General features: G+C 45.8%; 1 protein-coding gene across 2 annotated transcripts in view; it reads right to left on the bottom strand.

Annotated features, from left to right (window-relative positions):
• LOC148114106 (uncharacterized) overlaps positions 1–9,619 on the bottom strand; it is a 69,404-nt gene that overhangs the window by 53,104 nt on the left and 6,681 nt on the right. The gene's annotated exons all lie outside the window — the stretch shown is intronic.

The raw sequence follows: 9,619 nt of genomic DNA, 5'->3' as shown, positions 1-9,619 counted from the left end.
GGGAAAACGGGAGGGGGGATTTCAAGGAGTCAGTGGAGAATTAGCCGTAACAACATTCCTTTCTCTGGGAGTCAAGGACACTCTGCCTGCACCTGGATGGGAGTGACTGCGGGTTGTTGCCAGTTGGGATGATGAAATGATTGGGCCATGTGATGGTCTGGTGGGTGCAGGGGCTGGATCTTTTACTTTCTTTTGGGTGGGGAAAACCCGGAACTCTCAGATTCGGGTTTTCCCAGATGTGCCAATATGACACCTCTAATAAAATGGAACTTTGAGGAATCACTAGCCTCCAAGTCTTCTTTTGTTGGGGGTGTTACTTGGAACCCTGACAATGCTGACACTGTAAACTGCTTAGAGAGGTCTGTAAAGCACTGTGAAGTAGTATATAAGTCTAAGTGCTATTACTATCTGTAAAGAATTGAGGAAAGAAACAGTCACTGGGAAGGGAAAAAACAAAGAAAGTATGCCAAAAAATACCCAATACAAAAGGAGGTTCCAACCTCAAATTGGTGTGGTACACAATTACAGGAGGGATAGGGTTAGAGTTAGGGTTGCATAGCAAGGTTCCCTGCCTGAACCGCTGAAGGTTATCTCAGGATTGGCTGCGGAGTTTCCCAAATTCATGATTTTTGGAGATTTCAACTTGCCATCCCTAGTTCAGACTTCCAAAGGACTTAGGAATTCATGGCCTTCATGGGTCTCTCCCAGATCATCCCAACTCAGAAAGTGGCCTCACTCTGGACTTGGTTTTCCTTTTGGAGCAATGGCAATGTCATCTGAAAGAGCTTTTCTTAGCTCCTCTGTCATGGTCAGATCACACCTCTGTGACTTTGATGTTCTCTTGTGCTACACACACATACACAAACTTACACACACACAAGGAGGGTGGACACATTGGATCACATTCCTTTGCGACTGATGGACCCAATTGGGTTTTTGTGGATGTGAGGGCCTAGGTTCGTGATGGCGAATCTATGGCACACGTGCCACAGGTGGCACACGGAGCCATATTAGTGGGCATGCCAGCTCAGCTCTTGGACGCATGCGCGCACCGGCCAGCTGATTTTCGGGCCTTCTGGGCCCACCAAAAATAGGGAAACAGGCTGTTTCCTGCCTCTGGAAGGCTGGGGGGTTGGGGAAGGCCCATTTTTCTTTCTTACCTGTCTCCAGTCTTCTCTATCTGGGAAGGGCAAAAAAAGCCTTTCCCACTCCCTTGGAGGCCCTACGGAGGCTGAAAGGGCCCATTTCCTGAGTCCCGATGGGACAGGAAGTGACTTTTTTTTGCTGTCCCCAGCCTCCAGAGACTCCTAGGACTCCTAGAGAGGCTCTGGAGGCTGGGGACAGCAAAAAATGTCACTTCCTGTCCCACCAGGCATTGGGAAATGGACCGTTTCAGGACTTTGGAGGGCCTCCAAGAGAGTGAGAAAGGCTGTTTTCGCCCTTCCCAGATAAATAGAGAGGATCTGGAACCAGGTAAGGAAGAAAAACGGGCCTACCAGGCCATCATGTGCCAGGAGCGGGGGGGGTTTGTGCATGCATGTGTGTGGGCACGTGTGCGCGTGACCCTCCCCCGCCCCCCCTCTCCTGGCACGTGATGGCAAAAAGGTTAACCATCACTGGCCTAGGTGGAGAACAACAGACTGAACTCTGGTAAGACGAAGTGGTAGGGCATACCTCTGCATCCGGGAGCTTATCATCTTTAGTCTTGGATAGAGCTGCACCAACCCAGACAAACCCAGCGGGTATTCTGGGGGTCTTCTTAGAATCATGACTCCTACTTGAAGAGCGGGTGGCAGTTGTGACTAGGAGGGCTCATTTTCTCAATTAATGTTGTGCACTAGTTGCACCGTTTCCTGAATAGGGAGGCTGTCTATTTAGTCATTTGTGCCCTAGCCATCTCCTGTTTGGACTATCACAATGCATTCTATGTGGGGCTGTTCTTAAAAAGTATCCGGAAGCTTCAGCTGGTACAGAATACAACTACACAGGAAACTTTGGTACATGTAATCCTCTTCTGCGTGAGCTGCATTGGGTGCTAATCTGCTTCCAGATCCAATTCAATCAGGTGTTGATTATGACTTTTAAAGCCCTGCATGGCATGGGGCCTGGTTACCTAAAGAACTGTCTTCATCCTTTTACATCAGCCCATCCCAGGCAGGAAAGATAAGTTGCAGACCCATTTGGCCAAATAATTCCAACTGGTGGGGTCCAGAAAAGGAGCCTTCTCTACTGATACCCCGATCCTGTGGGACATTTCCCCAGACCTGAAGTGGCCTCCCTGCTCTCTTGGCCTTTTGTAAAAAGTACAAATATGGTTCTGCGACCTTGCTTGAGGCAAACAAAGAAATATGCAGCTGTGGGGCTGGTTAGTGCCCTGAAAAATCCCCCTCTATTAATTAAATTTTAACATTCCTTGTTTCTCTTAAATTTTATATATTTTGTGCTTTTAATATTTGACTTTTAAGACTTTAAGACTTTTAAGATTTGGGAAAATCTTCTGCGCATGCCCAAGATGGCAGTCCGGCTTTAGCTCGCTGTGGTAGAGATGGGGTATTTTGGCTTTTGAGGGACTCCGGGGGTCATTTTTTAACCATCTAGGACCCCCTGCTCAGCAAGCGATGCCTGTGGCCAGTTGGTTGAGAGCTTTTGCGCTCTCTAATGTGCCGGTAACAGCGGGGCACCGACTCTCGAAGAGATAGCTGTTCCGCAGTCGCCGTGAGAAGGGTGGCATCCGCGGCCTATGGGTGGTGGCGCTGGCGGTGAGGCAGCGAAACGGGAGGCTTTCATGACAAGATGCCCACCGGTACGATGGCTGGGGCGGCGGCTGCGGTGGAGGCACTGGCGTCGTCGTGGGCTGCATCCCCCCGCATCAGAACAGTGGCACTGTGGACGCCGGGTGGAAGTAGGTGGGCGTCAAACGAAGCGAGGACTATCGAAGATGTGGCTGTTGGTGATGTCCACGGTGATGCCGACGCCGACGCCGTTGCAGCAGCTAGCTGATGGGATGGCTGGAGTCGTGTGTTAATAGCCGAGGAAGAGCACTATGAGGTGGGAGCCTCCATCATTGAAATTTTAGACCCTGGGAGTTCCGGGCCGCCATAGGGCCTTGGGGTAACTCCCAAAATTTAGTTCCTTATGGTGAGGCCTCCTTTATAAACACCATGGGAGGATAAGACTGGGCATAGAAAGGGTGTTGGAAGGCCTGGGGGGGGATAAAGAGGGGTGAGAGGCTGAGGGAGTGGTTACTGTGTTGCCTCGGACAACCCTCCCCCCCTGGCTTGAGCCACTATTAGGCCCCATGACCATCATGTTCGCCCTGCCGGTTTCTGCTCGATGGAGGTGGCCCCACCTGTTTTCCATCTATTCCCTCTCTGATACGCTCGCCTTTATGAACACTGTGGACAGTTTATTCTCTTCTGGAGACTTTGGACCTGGCTCTGTTTGTCATCCAGCACGCTGGCTGTATGGAAAATGGCAGCTTACGGGAGGATAGACGGAGCCGGTTTCTATCATAGTTTCACCACCGATGGGATGTACCATCTTCTCCATGGCCAGTTGGCCAACCATCGTGAGAGGCTGGTTTGGAGGATTACCCCCGAGTTGGTTGGAACATTTGGACTCCGCCACTGCCGTGAGAGGACAGTGGAGATTCTCCGGCTTATGGTCAACCTGCCTTGGCTTCCAGGACATTTTGGACTATCATAGTGGATCCCTTGGCCATACCATATCATTACCTCAGAGCTTTAGATGTATTTAAGGTCTCAGCTTCTTGCGCTGCAAGACTCCCCCCTCTCGCAGGCCTGGCCCTCCACGTTATCGAAGGCCTACCTCAATGATGGGTTTTGGTACCCAGAGAGATGGCATGCTGCGAAGAGGGGGTTGAGTGGTTTTTTATGTAAATTTTTGGTTAAACTTTTAAGGGGTCCCGGGGGGGAGGGTAAGATTGGAATTAGGGTAGTGGGTACGGGGGATAACCCACCAAGGGGAGGGCTGGGCCTTGCCAAGATGCACGGTGGGGGGGTGAGGGACCCGGGGTCAAGGGGGGGGTCGAGCTTGTCCAGATTGTGTTTCTACCATCAGTACTGTGAGTGGGAGGGGTAGATATGGCAGGAGCAGGAAGCCATATCATGTTAAAAGAGTACGTGCCCGCTGTCTATGAGCGGTGGCGTGCTCCGGCCCCCAAGGCTCCATTCATTCTCCAGGTTGCACAGGCCCGGGCCTTCGGCTGATGTTGTGCAACGCCAGGTCTGTAGTAAATAAAGCCCCCTCATCTGTGATCTTGTTCAGGATGGGGGAGCGGACCTGGCGGGTATTACGGAGACCTGGGTGGGCCTGGAGGGAGGGGTCCCTCTTGTAGAAATGTGCCCACCAGGCTTCCACGCATTCCATCAGCCGAGGTCACAGGGGAGAGGCGGGGGAATAGCGGTTATCATTAGAGAAGGCCTTAGGCCGAGGGAGGCCACTGTTCCTCAGACGGCTGGCTGTGAGTCCCTCCTTGTGAAGTGGGGTTATGGGGTTCAGATGGGTTTGCTGATCACGTACCTGGCTCCCTGCCATGTGGCAGCAGCCCTGCCCGAGCTACTCAACATTATCGCCGCGGTAGCGGTTGACACCCCCTGACTTATGGTCATGGGAAATTTTAACCTGCCATCCGTGGGTGAGGCGTCTGAGGTGGCTCGGGAGTTCATGGCTTCCATGACGGCTATGGACCTGACCTAGCTAATTCATGGCCCTACTCACATGGGGGGAAACACGCTGGACTTGGTTTTTGTCTCTGGACAGTGGCTGAGTGATCTCGAGATAGGGGATATAGTCATCGAGCCCTTGTCATGGTCGGATCACTCTCTCCTTCACCTTGACCTTTGAACTGCTGCACCCCGCCGCAAGGAGGTGGAACCGACAAGATGGTATCGCCCCAGGCGCCTGATGGAGCCTGATAGGTTCCAGATGGAGTTTGGGCCAATCCCCAAGGTTCTGGCTCATGCCTCAACTGGAGACCTAGTGGCCTCCTGGGACAGGGCGGCTGCTGGAGCTCTGGATTGAGTCGTGCCTTTGCGGCCTCTGACCTGGCACCGATCTCATCTGGCTCCTCAGTTCACCGAAGAGCTAAGGGAGATGATGCGCCGGAAAAGACGCCTAGAGAGTAGTTGGAGGGCCAGTCTTTCTGAATCCGACCGGACACTGGTAAGATCTCACATTAAGAATTACCTAGTGGCGATAAAAGCAGCAAAATGTACTTATTTTGCTGCTCTTTATTGCGTCATCAGATAATCGCCCGGCTGCCCTGTTTAGGGTGACCCACTCCCTGCTCCACCAGGGAGCGCGGGAGGACCCCTTGAAGGGAAGAGCCGGGGATTTTGTTCAGATCTGCAGATCTGGATGGGGAGAAACAGGCTCAGGCTCAACCCATCCAAGACTGAGTGGCTGTGGTTTCCGATGTCCCGATATAGTCAGTTGGTGCCATCACTGACTATTGGGGGTGAATCGCTGGCTCCCACAGAGAGGGCTCGCAACTTGGGCGTCCTCCTGGATTCACAGCTGTCTTTAGAAGAGCATTTGATCAGGTCCGCCTGATTCGCCAGTTGCGCCCCTTTCTAGATCGGGACTCCTTACACATAGTTACTCATGTCCTCGTCACCTCCCGCCTGGACTATTGCAATACTCTCTACAGGCGGCTCCCCTTGAGGAGCACTCAGAGGCTCCAACTGGCGCAGAGTGCGGCCGCGCGGGTGGTTATGGGAGCGATGTGGCGTTCCCATGTAACACCTCTCCTGTGCGAGCTGCACTGGCTCCCAGTGGTCTTCCGGGTGCACTTCAAGGTTTTGGTTATCACCTTTAGAGCGCTCCATGGCTTAGGACCTGATTATTTATGGGACCGCCTGCTACCACCAATAGCCTCCCACCGGCTGGTACGCTCTCATAGAGAGAGGCTCCTCTAGGTGCCGTCAGCCAAGCAATGTCGACTGGCAGCCCCCAGGGGGAGAGCCTTCTCTGTGGGGGCACCAACGATCTGGAACGAGCTCCCCCCGGAGATACGGAGGATCCCGGATCTTCGCACCTTCCGTCGCGCGCTTAAAACGTTTTTATTTCATCAAGCTGGCCTGGCCTAAATTTTTCCCCTTTAAAATGTAAATTTTAATTTGTTTTTAAAATTATTGGGTGTTTTAAATTGTCTCGGCCAAATTGTTTAATTCGGTTTTATTCTGTTTTTAAATTTTGTATTTATGTGTTTTATCATGTGGCTATTCACCGCCCTGAGTCCTTCGGGAGTAGGGCGGTATATAAATCCAACAAATGAAATGAAATGAATGAAATGACTGTACACCACCCACTCTGTGAGAGAGATGAGCAGTTGTTAAATATTATAAATAAACAAATAAACTACAATTAACCTGTTTAATGTGTGATTCATTATAAACAAACCACACTAAAAGTTACAATCTGAATAAAAACATTTACCGTAGATACAATAAAATAAGAGTAAAATTACAAATATTTTTAACTTGCTTTCTTGATCTTGCCCAGTTCGGTGGTGTTTCATTTCTCACTTCTGGTCTGATAAATTACTTTGGATTCTTGTTTGCTGTTTATTAAGGGTGGAAGAACTGCCAGTCAGTTAGTGCCCAAATGGCTTCCCAGGTTATTGCTCTCTAATCATTAGGTTTAAGAAATGTTTGCCCCTAGAACATTTCATTCATTCATTCAAATTTATTAGCTGTCCAACTCCAATGGTAGAAAAAGTATACTGTTGCAATATTTTCAGGATCAGACTCAATAATAATAATAAGAGTTAGAGGTTTAAATATATTTCTCTTTAATTATAATAGGCATTCTATATTCACTGAATATTCACAGATAGAAGCCAAGAAAATGGTGAAGGTGGCTCCTTATATATACAAAGGGTGGAGCCAAGAGTGGGAGTGGTGAATTATGAATACATTAAGAGTCAAAGAATAAGTTAACCCCTGATATCCCATATATACATTATTTACACATTAGGGAATAAGGCATTTACATCTGACAAATCCCCCTCTAAATGCCGGTTCGCTATACAACACCAATTACATTCAGATTCAGGACAATATAAGACATACAATTTAGAAGTTAAATATTTGTGCTGTTTAGAAGGTAAAGGCTTCGTCAATATGTCAGCTAATTGTTCAGAGGTATCACAATGCACTGCTTTGATGAATCCATCTTGAGACAATTGTCTCACATGTTTAAATTTTATATCTATATGCCTGGATCTTTGTCCAATGGCATCGGATCTAGATATTTCAATGGCTGCTTTATTGTCTTCATGCATAACAAAAGGCAAAGCAGGTTTTTTCCAAACATCTGAAATTAAATCATTAAACCATACAAGGTTATTTGCAGCTTTGGATAAACAAACATATTCCGCTTCTGTGGTTGAAGTGGCTACCAGTTCTTGTTTACCAGTGTACCAGTAAACTGGACAGTCATTTAATAGAAAAATATAACCAGAAGTACTTTTTCTGCATGATATATCTCCAGCCCAATCCGCATCTGCGTAACATGTAAGCTTTGGTTCTTTATTATCACTAGGTTCTAATACTAGGCAAAAGTCTAATGTACTTTTCAGATATCTTAAAATTCTTTTGACAGCTTCCCAGTGATACATTGTTGGTTTGCTAACGTGCCTTGATAATAAATTGAGTGGTAATGCAATATCTGGCCTAGTCCAATTAGATATATAAAGAAGTGAACCTATGACTGATCTATAAAATGTATTATCCTTGAATTCAGGGGAAGATTCATCAGTATTTCTAAGGAAATCAGTTTGCATAGGAGTGTCACAGGGTTTGGCATTGTTTAAATTGCATTTGTTTAGAAGTTCAATAATCTTATCTTTCTGAGTAAGTTTGAATCCCCTTCTAGTTTTGTTAATTTGTACACCAAGGTATTTGTTTACTTTACCTAGAGATTTCAACGAGAAATGTTCATTTAGCTTGTTTACAAAGATTTCTCTTCTCTCTTTGTGTTTTCCTATATATAAAATATCATCTACATAAATCAATACAAATTCAATGTAATCATCACTCTTTTTGACAAAGAAACAGTTATCAGCAGTGGTAGCGTTGAAATCCATGGTCTTAAGTACTTTTACCAAACAATCGTACCATCTTTTGCCAGATTGCTTTAATCCGTATAAACTCTTGTTCAATAGCCAAATTTCATTTTTATTAGTGTATTGACTGTGAGGTGCTCTTACATATATTTCCTTATCTAGTTTTGCGTGTAGATACGCAGTCTGTATGTCATATTGAAATACATCAAGATTGAGTGCAGATGCTACTACTAGAGCTGTTTTAACACTCTCTGTTCTTACTGTGGGGGAGTACGTGTCAGTATAGTCCTCCGGATATTTTTGAGCATAACCTTGTGCAACCAATCTAGCTTTGTATAGAGTATTGCCTCCTTCTAGGTTCTTAATTTTATAAATCCACCTGGTACCAATAATTGTTTTATCTTTAGGTGCAATCGCAGGTGTGAATACATTTAATCCTTGCAAACTTTCCATCTCTTTTTTCATAGCTAGTTCCCATTTTTCCTTTTCTTCACGAGGGAGTTTTAATACTTCCTCATATGTATTAGGTGTTATTTGTTCACCATCCATATGCATTATGTAATCTCTGTATTTATTTGGTATTTGATTTCTGTTGTTCCTAATAGCTCTTTCAGGTTTGCTATGGTTGTCATGCAAATATCTTGCTTCCTTTTTTGTTAATGTGTCTGTCTTTATTTTGTGTTGACTATTTGTCCATGTTTTGGTTTTGTTTTTATTTTTGTTGATATTTTGATTTTCTATTGTCCCTTCCTCACGAGATTTTGTATCTTTGCATTTATTTGGAAATATTTCATTAAGATGTAATTTAGACCAGTTGGCCTGTTCATGGAACACAGCTGTTCTGGAAACTATAAATTTGTTATTATTATCAATGAATCTGTACCCTTTGGTGCCAGTTTCATATCCCATAAATCTTAGTCTTCTGGATACGTTTTCTCCCTTTCTTCTCAACTGTTTAGGTATGTGTACGTCTGCAGTGACCCCAAATATGTGCATGTGTGCTAATTTTGGTTTCCTATTATACATCACCTCATATGGTGTCTTATTCACAATACTGGACCAGGTTCTATTTTGTGTGTAATTTGAATAATGTAAGGCTTCTGACCAAAATTGTTTGCCTAAACCAGCATCCTCTAATGTGCACCTAATCATGGTTTGTAATGTGGAATTCTTTCTCTCTACAATCCCGTTCTGGAATGCAGAAAATGGACTAGACGTGTAATGTAGCATTCCTCTATCCTTTAACCATTGGGAGAATTCTTTAGACATGAATTCACATCCCCTATCTGTCATAATTTGTTTTATTCTGATATTATGTTGTGTTTCTATGCGTTTGTAAAATTCCTTAAATTTTTGAAAGGTTTCATCCTTGTGTTTTAATGTGTAAACAAAACCATAGCGACTGTAGTCGTCTACTATCGTTAGGAAGTAACGTTTTCTATAAGTGATTGATGGAGTTAATGGGCCAACTAAGTCCATGTGTACTAAGTCAAAAATTTTGTTAGTTGATCTGGTGGATTTTTTTGGCCT

Source organism: Pantherophis guttatus, chromosome 4, assembly GCF_059756535.1.
Source record: "Pantherophis guttatus breed Tessera chromosome 4, ASM5975653v1, whole genome shotgun sequence".
NCBI classification, from domain to species: Eukaryota; Metazoa; Chordata; class Lepidosauria; order Squamata; family Colubridae; genus Pantherophis; species Pantherophis guttatus.
Note: the sequence above shows the minus strand (reverse complement) of the source record. Positions and strands in the feature narration are given on the sequence as shown.